Below are 13424 nucleotides of genomic sequence, written 5' to 3'. Positions count from 1 at the left end.
TATACGTACATAAACTTGCTGTATGAATCGAAACTGGCACTTTCGCTTATTTACACGGAACCGCATGTACAAAAATATATCGAATCTACCTATTTCGATATTTTACGTGGATTAATGCCAAGAATATTTTATAGTAAGTGTCACATTCGATTATTTACTCAGTAGATTGTTTGTACTTACGATTATATTACTTTACTTTATTATTATAAAATAGGTAATAAGAACAAACTTTCATAAAACGTATTTATTGTAGTAATCATATTACAAAGTGAAAAATATAAATTGTTAATCTAAGTATGGCAACAAGTATTTAACATCAGTCTTTTTGCGCTTTCTTATATTAGGTTGAGATCACTGACGCGAACTATGTAAGTAAATAAGTACTCAATAAGCTTAAATAATAGGAACTTTTAAGAATGAGATCACAATAAACCTTATTATTTATAACAAAAAATAGGTGGTAAAACTTATCGACTATAGCAATAATATTGAAATGACTTTTCAATAGACTTTACCGCCATTATTTTAATAATTAAAAAAAAATCTTTAACAAAAAATAACAAGAAACGACTTCTTCAACACAACAAACAAAAAAAAAATTAAAAATAATACTTCTCAACATAACTAATGACGAACTTCTTCTTCTTCTTTTAAGAATGAGATCACAATAAACCTTATTATTTATAACAAAAAATAGGTGGTAAAACTTATCGACTATAGCAATAATATTGAAATGACTTTTCAATGGACTTTACCGCCATTATTTTAATAATTAAAAAAAAAATCTTTAACAAAAAATAACAAGAAACGACTTCTTCAACACAACAAACAAAAAAAATTAAAAAATAATACTTCTCAACATAACTAATGACGAACTTCTTCCGTAACAAAAATTGTAGCATTGATATATGTATAAAATTAACAGTCATTATTCATCTGGCTCATCACAATTTTCAGAATTTTCTACCTCCATAGAATATTTTAAGTTTTCGTAAAACCTATGGTATTCCTTAGGTATTGCTCCTGAACGACATAAAGAAATTAAATCTTTATACTTTGCTACTGGTAAAGATAGTGAATCCTCATAAAGATTATTTAACTCCGTGGGCTGACACTTTCTCCTCTTGCGGCTTCTCGTTTCTACAGTAGTGTTTATGCAATAGTAATCGCCTTCCAAATCATACTTGAAATACAGTCTATCTGGCTCCTCTTTTCTTACACTAACTTCTTTAATGCTGTTCCACTTCACATTTTCATTTCTATTGTCTTTCTTCCAATTTTTGTCGTCTAGTAAAAATTTAAAATCATATAGATCACTATTTGTAATTTCGATAACTTTGTAGGGTCTCCCTTCACTCTTTGCCCACCGCACCAAAGCGTACCACTGGTCCGGAGTGTATATAAGTTTTCCCTTTGTTTGTCTCTCTATGAGGGCATGCACACTATCACCCTCGTTCTGTGTGTGGCCTTGCTCCAAGAAACGATGAGTGATGTCTACACCAAAGCGTTTTGACATGTGCATGTAGAAGGAATATACGACTCTATTCCTATTCTGTCCCGGACAATTATCGGACCAGAATAAAAATCTCTTAGCACCCAGACTTATTTTATCATTGATAAAATTCATCAAACAGCTACTTACTTCGTTAGCTCCTCTTTTACCGGTACTTTCAGTCCACATGTAGCAGGTACCTTCTTTCTGAGCTAAGTCGAAAACAGTAAAGTTAAAGACAGAAAGCTTCCGTCTATAATAAAACAAACCAACGTCCCCATGTGGACAAGTTAAAATTTTTTGGAAATCGAACGTGGCACATACAGTATCAGGTGAATCCCTGGATTGTTGTTTGTCATTATTTTTAAATTCTCTAGCTATTGTCTTATTCTGTAAGTGTTTGCTATGAGTCTGTTTTTGTTCTTCTGTCGGAGACGAATTATTAGAAAAACTGTGACATTTATCACAGATATCCTTCTTGGGAATAAAAAACCCAACGTTCATGTTAGCCCCAATGATGTCTCTATATTGACGAAGTGTCTGTGCTTGATTATTATAGTTCGAAAGTTGGTCCCATTCTTTGTACAGAGAAAACATCTTGCTCATATTTAAAGTATTGTCTAGATACAGCTTATTGGTGTCTTTTCGTGTATAATGTGATTCTATAGGTTGGAAGGAAGCTACGTGATCACAGACACTTTTAATCATCTCAGAATCTACTACTTTGGGATGATTGGAGTGTTTCCCTCTGTTATCCAATAGCGTTATCCCTTCTTTATTGATTTTATTGTGAGCTGTGCGAACAAACTGATCTGTTATACATAAAGTATTTAAAAATGTTTTCAGACAAACCTGTTGTGGTGCGAATGTGTTATTTTTGGGTGTGGGTAAAAAGTATTTAGTTGTATATTGTCGTCTTGATGGTCCCTCCGTAGTATTACGCTTCTTATAAATTCTTTCGGTGAACTTATTAATGAACTCCCATTGCCTTGTATGATCCGCAAGTTCCCAAAAATTTTGTAAGATGTTTTGACGAGTGTCTGTATCAAATTTTTCAGAACATTTCAATTTACATGTAGCTAAACAAATAGGGCGTAGTTCTTTTTTATTCTTAAGTTTTCCATTTCGACTCAAGTACTGCTGGCCAGAGTTTAATAAGTATTTTCGTTTATTATCTATCCAATTTTCGGGACATTTTGATCTTTTTTTTCCGGCATTAGTTTTAAAAGTGCGCTTCCTTTTGTTTCCTACACTGCTGCATGGTGAGTCACATTCTGACACAGTTATATAGGAATCTACACTTGGTAACAATGCTATAGGCTCAGTATGATTCTCACTTAACTGTTCGGACGGCTCTTGTACGGCAGAACCAAAGTCTAAATTAGGTGAAGGTACAGGAGTTGTTTCTGAGCTATCCATGATTACGGATGAACTTTGGTCACTGTCTTCAATAATTACCGAGTAGGACGGTTTCACGGATGGAATGCTGAAACTATGAAATTCCTCTTGTGCTAAATTTCTATCCGAAGAGAGTTCATCTTCCACCAAGTCCTTTAAATTATTCCAATCAGTCTCGTTGAAGGCGCAGTTCGTGGGTAGCGGTGACTCTAAAAACGTAAAAGATGATTAAAAATTTAATAATTGCTGAATTATAATTGCATTTTAAAAAAATGGTTCATTAATATTTTATTATATTAGTAAAAGTAAATCTAAAAGTAAGTTAGTTCATTTTTATATAAGTTCTTATATCGAATCTTTACATCAATTAAATAATATTCATCCAAAATAATCGGAACTGCCACTTTCAATAAACATTCGTAATCATAAAACCACGTATAGTATCGAAATTGTCAGATTCGATTAAAAAACAATATGAGAAAACAAAGTACATAATCGGAACTGCCACTTTCGATAGTTTAAAAAAATGAGTATCCGTCATAAACAATCGAATCTGCCTGATTCGATAAATTACGCGGGATTTATTTTTAATGACAGTTAAACACTAATTATTTTATCAATAAACACTAATTTTAGCACTCTAAGCTTCAAAATCAATACTAGTTTTATGTACTAATAAAGCAACTACATAGTATTAAAATAAAAGTATTCAAACTTACCCGCATTCAAAATAACTGATCCTGTTTCAAGATTTTGTTGTTCTTCATTCTCGCTGTTTATTTGCACTAAATTAACTATTCTCCTCGATCTTGAGTACATGTTTAATTGCAAGCAACACGTAATACAGTATTTTGGTTAAAAAGCAAATATAACATGGAAAGATACTTTAGGCATGCAATCACAACGCCGGCTGCGCTCACACTGCGGCGCCCGCGCCGTACACTCGCGATAGTGGTAGTTCCGTCCTTGTCGCACACTGACCGATGCAGCGTAAACTCCCGAAAGTTAACATTCGTTGTTTTACGCCGCAAAGGTTATTACGTTTCGATAATATACGTTTAAAAAATACCCCTATACAATCATATTTAATTTTTTTAAGCACTCTATTATAAAATTTCCTTTATTTGAAGTTCAAAACAGTAATAAAAAAAAATGGCATTTTTTAGATTCGATACTTTACCTAGGGACCATCGATTTAGATTCGAAATACTTTCTTTGGTGGACAGTCAGAAAAAAACAAGACAAAAAGGTCTCCGAGTCCAAGAAAGCCTCTAAAATTACAAAATTAACTATAACATAACATTAAGAAAAATAAATGATATAATATTTTGTAACTGTTTTAAGTGCAAAAAAATATAGACATTCTATATATCTTCCGTACGGTTATACCTATTATTCCTACTTACTAATTAAATATTAGATATTTTTTTCTAAAACAGTTGTATAACACGATAATAATATAATACGATACTTGTAATACAACCATAAGATCAATAACAAACACAGAAAACGAAATAAAACTCAGAGTTAATTTTACTTTAGATCACCTGTTTATTAAAGCTCAAATAAAGTTGTCGTCCAATAACGGAGCAATATCAAACTTTTATGATATTTTTATTGGGAAATTTTACTGTTCCGATAAAAGAAGTCGACCGCTCTTTGACAACAAGCCAAAACACAATTTAAGACAGTACTTAGTGTGAGTACAAGGAACAAATACGGTTCCATTTTATTAATCTAAATTAGGAGTTTCCAGCCGACTTGTAAGCGGTAGATAACTCACCAAAGTGGCTTAACAGTAAACACAGAGATTTAAAAGAGCCGAAGCGTCCGAAACTCAATTATCTATACGACCAATTGTCCGAAGCTCGGACCAATAAAATTAATCTGAACAGAACCGACGCCATTACATACGGGACCGTATTAATCTCAAAGCGTTGATTAGTAAAACTATAAAAGCGGAAGTATCACAAGAATGCGGTTAATGAGAGACTGAAACCCGATTTTATGGTTGATCGTTAAAATGGCCGACAATTGTCTAATTGTTGCCTACTAAACAACTAGCATCGTGGGAAGACGAAGCCTCACTGACGGTGAAAGTCTAAATCTTGACGGTTTTATAGCGTCACCCGAATTCGAAATTCGAATTGTAATCGAAACAACGAATCGCTTTTAAGTTCTTATTTTTTCTAAAATCAATTTGTTTTTTATTGTATTAAAGAATTTTATTGGCGTCTTAGTTAGATTAGAAATTTTAAAGTTGGAAACAGTGGTTTTTAAGTATTAATGCTCGAATTGATTATTTTTTTATGATGAGGTCGCGACACGTTTTCGCGTCATTAGGGCGAGACCAGCAATTAAGCGATGCTACCTTAAAGATTCACCAATTCCTTCTAAAAATAGTACCTACCTAACCCAATCCTATTAATACAACCATAATAAGCAAATAAATCTCTCAAAGAATTACACAAACTATTACTAGCAAATTATAAAGCAAAAACAAACCAATCGTAGTCGGTATTCAATAACGCAAATCTTCAATCTAACAACATGTGTTTCTGTAAAAACCAGTGGCGACAGGCGAGCCATTCAATAGCGACATTTTTCCTTTAGCTGCGTTTTTCCGCCATTGAATGGACCGACAATACTTCGACACGTTGCTGACAAGATGCCGCTCGCCACTTTCGAGTTTAATTGGACAGCTCGATCATGTGTATTGAAATTTGTTTAGTTAGCCGGCCTGTCAAAAATTGTTAAGGCTTAGTTTTAATGGGTAAAAAATGTTGTATTAAGTTTTTTTTTACCTATTACTGTCCCACTGCTGGGAGGGCTTAGGCATGGAGTCTACGTTGGGAACTTTGCATGCTCTTAATAAATGCATTTAAAAAATTTAAGAAGCTATTACAAAAGCAAATTTTAGTTTATGCTGTCTATCGCAATTTGTAATGTCTTATATTGGCTGCTAGCAAAAAAGCAAATAGATTGATGTATAAAAGTAGTTAGTCAATAAGCTATATTATCAAACATTATTTTGCATTCAGTTTGACAATTGACCATTAAAATACCATCAAATGATGAAACTTTAAGAAATTATAGTAAAGGTTACTACGATAAAGTTATAATAGAGTTTCATGGTACGGGGTGGCAGTCGGTCAAGTTTGCACCGCGCCGACCACCGACCGCCAAATCGGTATCATGACCAATTTTGTACAAAATATTTGGCTGACACCAAATGTATCATTGCAATCTTATTTATGATCATTATTAACTTAAGTTTTTCTGGTTAAATAACATACATACATAAGTAAAATCACGCCTTCCCCCCATAATAGGGGTAAGCAAAAAAGGTAGAGAGAAATTAGGGAAATATATGTATAGAGAGGCATATTTTCAATAAAGTTCCTTGTTAGTAAATCACCCTATAAAGTTAAAGTCCTTAGTTTCATATAAAACATTACAATATTACTCTATATCTAAGTTTCAATCAGCAAAGGAAAACAACAATTACAATAATCACGATACATTACAAAGAAACCTTGCAAGCAACCTTAACACACATAAAAACACAATATACATCACTAATTGCATTAAACTCATAATGGAACGTGCCATCAATTAGATACTTAGATAAAATCAAATGCAAAAACTATGAAACCGTGACAACACAATGGTGAGACTTACTAATAATTACTTGAACCACCGCTAATATATTGTACAAACACACCCAGTTTTTGTCGGGCCAATCAAGAATAATCGTCAAGTTATTACATGCCCTGTTAACCCTATAATTGCCATAATAAAAAATACTAAGCGTGTGCACTACGTGCAATCTCGCACTATTGTTTTACAAATTTACATTTGCAGTCACAAATATTAAAAACATTCAATTATCAACTCTATTTGTAGTAACATAAGTTGTTTACTCAGTTGTGAAGTGTTAAAAGTGTGTCTGCATCGAGGCATTAAGAGTCTGATTTTGGTATGGAATGCGTAAGGGCGTCGGTCTAATTGAAGTGAAAATTTTATACAATTTACACCTAATTTTCTTTGTTTTATTGCTTTGTTTGGCTAATGTACGAGTCTGGGGAGTTCTTGTGTTATTTTATTCACTTAATTTGTTTGTGTAATGACAATAAACTGAGTTTTTTTACTTATAATCGCGAGGATACGGTTGACAGGTGTCAATTTGTTCTTTTAAACGGTTTTATTAATAATCATAAAACTGGTTCTGCAATGTAATTATGGTATTATAATAATCTAGTGGAGCTGCAGTATAGTTCATAATACTATACATTTATTTATAGTGAAGTAACTGTCGATGCGTTTTCAGTTTCACAGTTTGTGAACAAGTATTAGATTAGCTTTCTTCTAAATAAAGTGACAGCAAATATATGAAAATTTCATATGCTATCTGATAGATTAACGATTTTAAAGTCTCCGGACTTGTTCACATAATAATGTCATTCAACGGGTCGAATTGCATCAACCGTGGTCACGGGCTCACGATCGCAACGTCGCGTCGGGTAAACAAAAAACGTATTCTAAACTTTAATTTTCAATCGCGTTTAAGACCCGTTGCACTACTCTGTTATTTAATAGATATTTAGAATTCATGAAACTAGGCTTAAGTCATTTTATTTAAAAAACTTTCTTTTCAAAATCCATACGATCTTCCTACACGTGCCAGTGTTATTTTAAAAACCGGCGCCATACAATAACAATTAACAATACAATTCAATCAAAAAAAATCGGACATCAAACCTCAATCGTAGCATTGTAAATTTTAATGTTTACCATTAAAACAGTGTATTGTGGCAAATGGTAACATTACAATTATAAATAATTGATAACAACCATGTTATTACACGTAGTAAAGATAATTGAAGGCACGCGTTTGAGGGTTATACCATATAATTACTATTGATACCATTCTTACATTCTAGGTGTTTGAAATCATATTATTCCAAACCCCGAGGCTCCAAATTGACTGTTTTTATTACTCAACTATGTGTGCAAGTTGTTATGTGATATTATTTAAAATTTTACGGTTCATTTCTCTTATGGTTTATTTTTGCAGTTAAATTGTTTGATTGCAGTTTTATTGTCTGTGTTGCTTCCGGCTAGTATTAAAGTTTATTTATTCTTATAAATATATTTTTTGCCTTACACCTTATGTAGACTGTATTATCTAGTAACAAACATGACACTTATAGCCATAACGTTATCGCGTAAACGCTTAAATATTACAAGCTTAAGTCAATGCAAGCGTTGTATAAGAAATTACATTAAAATATTTTCCATAGCAACTACGTCTCTATACACAAATCCTTAATAACTTTACTAAACTAAAACTGACAATTTCAAGCCTAAACACAAACCATTTCAAAACATCTAAATTTAAACAGAAACAGCATAAACGCAAGGAAAATTCAGTAGCAACAAACAGCCTCAAGTTTTGTCCAGAACATTTCTTAAGCAATTAGCGGACAACATCCATTGGCTACATGACATCACTAACAACTACCTTAGAATTGAATTCCGATGTCTAGAGCCCATTTGTACCATTTCACAGCTCAGCTAGTTAGTGGCTCCCATTGATCCGTCTGTAAAACTGCCGACAATGGCCCGAGCGGCGCCTGGGCAAACTCCTATGTGATAGATGATTTTTGTAATGCTTCATGTTGAATCTTGGGAATTTAATGTGTGTTGTTTGAGTTTAGTTGGGAATAAGGTATCTGTGTTGAGCAAATTAGTACGCATAGAGGTGCTAAAGGTATGTATGTGAAGTGAATAAAACGTAAAGTTGTCAATTGTTACTTTAATTATAATTTGTGGATATTGATTAAGTATAGCGCATCCCGAAATGTATAATACGAGTATGTCTGTCATTCTTATTGTCAAAATTAAATACTGGAATCAAACTCCTGATAATCACTTTTCATACGCTTTTTTCTAGTACACCCTTTCTTCGATAGTTTGTTGTACAGAAAGTTTGTAAACAGCAGTAATTGAGTGTTCCTATATTACAATTGTCTTATAATTCTAAAACACAACTATAACCCCGTTAATTTTAAAAAATACATCAAGATGATAATACTAATTATCATCCTGGTATTCAAATCGCGTGTGTTGACCTGAATCGCCCAAGCTACCTGAGTTTTGTCCCTGAAATCTCTCCAAGCATCCGAGGCGTTTCTCGAATCATTTCAATAATATGTTTAGTGGCATCGTCCACTTGCTATAATATATGTGCGTGTGTCCGTTAATGTGTTTCTTTTTGTTTATCAATTTGTATTTGTCCCAGTATTATCGGCTACACGGCCGGTCGGCTTACTTCACAGGGTGGAAGGATTGTATAGAGCTGTTGGGGAATGTCAAGCGATGTTTAAGTGCGCTTAATCATATTTTACACTACTTTGATTGTACTTTTTAAAGTATAATGCTACTTTAAACAGTATATTCAAAGTAAAGTGTGTTAAAATGTCGTTCTGGTCGAAATAGAGCCTTTTTAATAGACTTTGGCAGTCCTTGAAACTGTTGCAGGTCTCTAGCTCATTTCAGAAATATATGCTCTGAAAAAAAATCAACGAGCCCATTTTACTTGAATACGTTACTATATTCTAAGTTTGGAAATACCCTGTCTAATCTACAGTTCAAAATACATCAAGACGAAACACTAATTACATGTATTTATAATTTAAAACCCTAGAGACCCTAGCCAACCTATAACACAATTAATTTTATTTCATAAACCCGGTACTATCATCTCCACAAACTCGCTTGGACTTGTCGACATTTTTCATATAGGTTACTACCGGCGGTTCATCGTTTCGTTTATTGGTCCACGTTTGTTACCCAGATAAAGCTTTGTATTAGCTTTTATAATACTATCTGTAATATATATTGTACCTGCTAACCACTTTAATGATTAAAAGTCGGATTTATATGCGATGCCGTATAAATGGTACTTTTTGTTATGATTTTGTTGTGATATTATATATAATTGGTGTTGTTATTTGGTGACTATGATATATTTATCTCCATTTCAGTTTAATTTTCTATTTCTCGCTTATTATCAAGAAATATAACAAATTTCCTAATAGGACGACTTCTTCACGAATTAATTCAGATAAGCTTATTATTATCTCAAACAATAGGTACTTGTTTTTTTAGGTAATAAAGATTTAAAGCATTTTTAGGAAAAAGATATAAGCATACCGACGTAGTACATAAATATTCGGAGAATATTCCAATGCCAAAGTATGTTTGGTAGTAGACTAAATACTCTTTGGATACAAGGACATATCCAAAATTGTCAATTCATTCATCAATATCCATCATCATTCACAAAAAGTATTCCCACAATCCACACCTTTTATCTAACACTAAATAACTGTACCAACAGATTGCTACTTCACGCAATTGACAATTGCAATTGATAACACGCCGACACTTCTATTCCTATCCCATCCTTTGTTAAACCGATAGCGTCATACAAACGACGCGAGATAAGCCACTATTAACGTTTGCAGTACTTCATACTATTAAGTTACATACTAAGATATGGATAATCAAAGGTGTTTGTTATTACTAACGCTATTTGCAGATATAACTATGTTTTGCTTTTGTTTTTTGAGGTGGATTCAGTAGCGCGATTTTATGTATCCGATAGGTACCTATAACTTGATACTATACTACTTACTTAGGTACTAGTATAAGATTAAGGTTGACTTTTAAAATTGTTCGCTCTCGTATCGAGAGCAATCTTCTGGATAAATGGTTTCCTTGGAAGACTCTACTCGTTACTCTACTACATATAAGTATTTTTATCGATACATTCTTGACAGCTCAAGATGTTAGAATCAATCGTCGATAGCTGTTAAAAATCAGCCCTCAGCTGTAACATGTGCACAAAAGTCATAAACATGTCCATACAATAATCTGACAGAATCAAACATCTAAATGAATCCGTTAGCATAAAGAGAATAGCCATTTTCGAGTTTGTATTCTGTAGGTAATATTCCCATAAAATAATCTATTTACGGCTTTTAACTAGGATTTTTTTTCAGTTGGTCTAATTATTTGAGCTCTTCTTATATTATATACACTTAAAAAAACACTTTATTTTAGATAAATTTATGATCAAATCATCTAGTAGAACATACATGATATACATAAAAGACTACCAATAATATACAAAACCCGCTATTTCACCTCCTATCATAGATTACGCCACTAGATAATCAAATCCATGAATGGAATATCCATCTAAGCCTTACAACAAAATGTTCAATGATCATTGACATACAAAAAGTCACAGGCTTAATGAGTACGAGAGATAAAAACGGCGCGGCGGCATCACAAAGGAGCCGACAGAGCAAATAAAAGATCTCGTCCGATGTGGAAAGCTTTGCGTATTGTTTTATATTAAACTGAAATAACAATAGGTAGCCTTTTCAATGGATTACGCCGCCACAATGAGAGGGGTTAGTGCAGGTTTATATGGCGGTGAGAAGTTCATCAGATTGTTTGGACATAGTTCGTATAATACGATTAGATTTGAAAGGCCTTTCTTGTTTTGATTTACGTTACTAAAATGCGAAATAACTTTTAAAATTTGGCGTTAAGCTACTTTTGTCTAATTTTACACGGTGAAAACAGTGATCATGCATTTCTTTCTAGTTTGCTTTATAAATATTTTGCTGGGTATTTTTGGCTTTTTGGCTAGGTATTTTTGGGTCACAAGCAGACTGAAATTTCAAGAAATTTGTTGAGGCATAATTTGATTATTTTAATTCAACTCAATAATTATAGTTGTTTTCTCGTCCCTAGCATGTTCAAATAAATACAACTTACTACATAAAAGAAATTAAGAAAAACGAAAACCAACTTTTTGTTCTACTCAGACCCGTTACGTGTACAAACTAGTAATATAATCAGTTACAGAAACCTACCTCTTATTTTTAACAGGCCCCATATAACCCAACACCAAGCGGTACGAACATAAGTGGACAATAGCAGACAAGGTTGAGATTGTGAACATAATGTTAATGTGAAATACAACATCACATTGTACCGTCACCTGCACGATGGAGACGATGCGCAAGAGTTTTATTATGTCTATATTGATACACTATTGTATCTGCTACTGTTCTTTTTGCACTGATAATAAGGGCTTTGAACTGTGCTTTCTTTGTTTGAGATTTTAGCTAATTTTGTTGCTATTTATTTAATAGCTGAGTTTGGTTTATTCATTCACCTCCATGCAAGTGTTCAGGCAGCAAACCCATTTTTTAAGTTACCTATATGTGTCTTACAAAAAAAAACATTGCGATCGGTTGTTGCGTGCTTAAAAGTTCTTAAATCAGCCCGTGAAGGGGTGCAAGTTTCCCTATCCGCAATTGGGCAGCGTGGTGGACACATAAAATAGATAGACGACCTGCTAAGTGTTCAATTGGTCCATTGAAATAGGGTGCCCTAGGAGTAGAATTTTTGGATTCTATGTCTAACAATGGATGTTTTTTGGCTGATACGTGATAATATTTTTTTCTTTATTTTGTTTTTATTAGGAAGGACAAACAGCTATAATTACGAAAAAAACGTATCATGCTTAGATAAACGTACTTATGACAAAGAAGAACCGCCAAACCCGTAAGAAAATTATATATTTTTTTATAAAAATAAGCAATTGTCAGAAAATAATGTATACAACACACCCCGTAATCATCTTCGACAATGCTTGTACTGACTTGTTATAAATAAATTGGTGAATAACATTACAATATTAAAACAAGATATTGTTACGAAAATAACAATTACTACCCTTTATCATTATTTGAAAGAATAAAAAGGAACCAGTTTTGTAAAGTAGGTACTTATTTAATAATTTACGATAAGATTACTACCTATCAGCAAGATTATTAACTTGATATTCGTATCATAAATATGAATTACTTAGTTCGTATGAGCCGCTTTTATTTACAAAAGCGAAAACTCTTTTAGCGCAATAATTAAAGCTGCACTTTGTATATTTGGGAACAGAGTTAAGAGATAATAAGTCGATAATTCGAATACTGCCGCATCCAGTGAATGGCATAACGAGATTGGAACATACCTACAGGTGATATTATTTGGATAATGTTAGGAAATACACTAGGCATTACTAGATAACATTTACTAAGGATCAAACTGATCAAAGATCGCGGCATAGACTAAGGTACTTTAGTGATTGATGAAATTGGCTTCTAATTAATGAATTCATATAGTTATTTTTAAATAACTATAAAAAAAGGGACCAAAATGTCACTTTATATGACATACAGGTGCGTAAGCGTCAGTCAAGTCCTGCTCAACTTATTATTGTCTGGGTTTAAACAACGTGAGAGGCTTTTCAGTAGTCTATCAATGTCATATTTCTAGTGATGTGATGTTGACAGAACTGTGTATTGTTTTAAGAGACGGAGTGTCAAAAAGATGTTCATATAAGGGGTGCGCCTGATGTCAAAAATGCAAAAACGATGGTACATTTTAATAT

The sequence above is a fragment of the Anticarsia gemmatalis genome, chromosome 18, assembly GCF_050436995.1.
Source record: "Anticarsia gemmatalis isolate Benzon Research Colony breed Stoneville strain chromosome 18, ilAntGemm2 primary, whole genome shotgun sequence".
Lineage (NCBI taxonomy): Eukaryota > Metazoa > Arthropoda > Insecta > Lepidoptera > Erebidae > Anticarsia > Anticarsia gemmatalis.
This window is presented reverse-complemented; position numbering follows the sequence as displayed.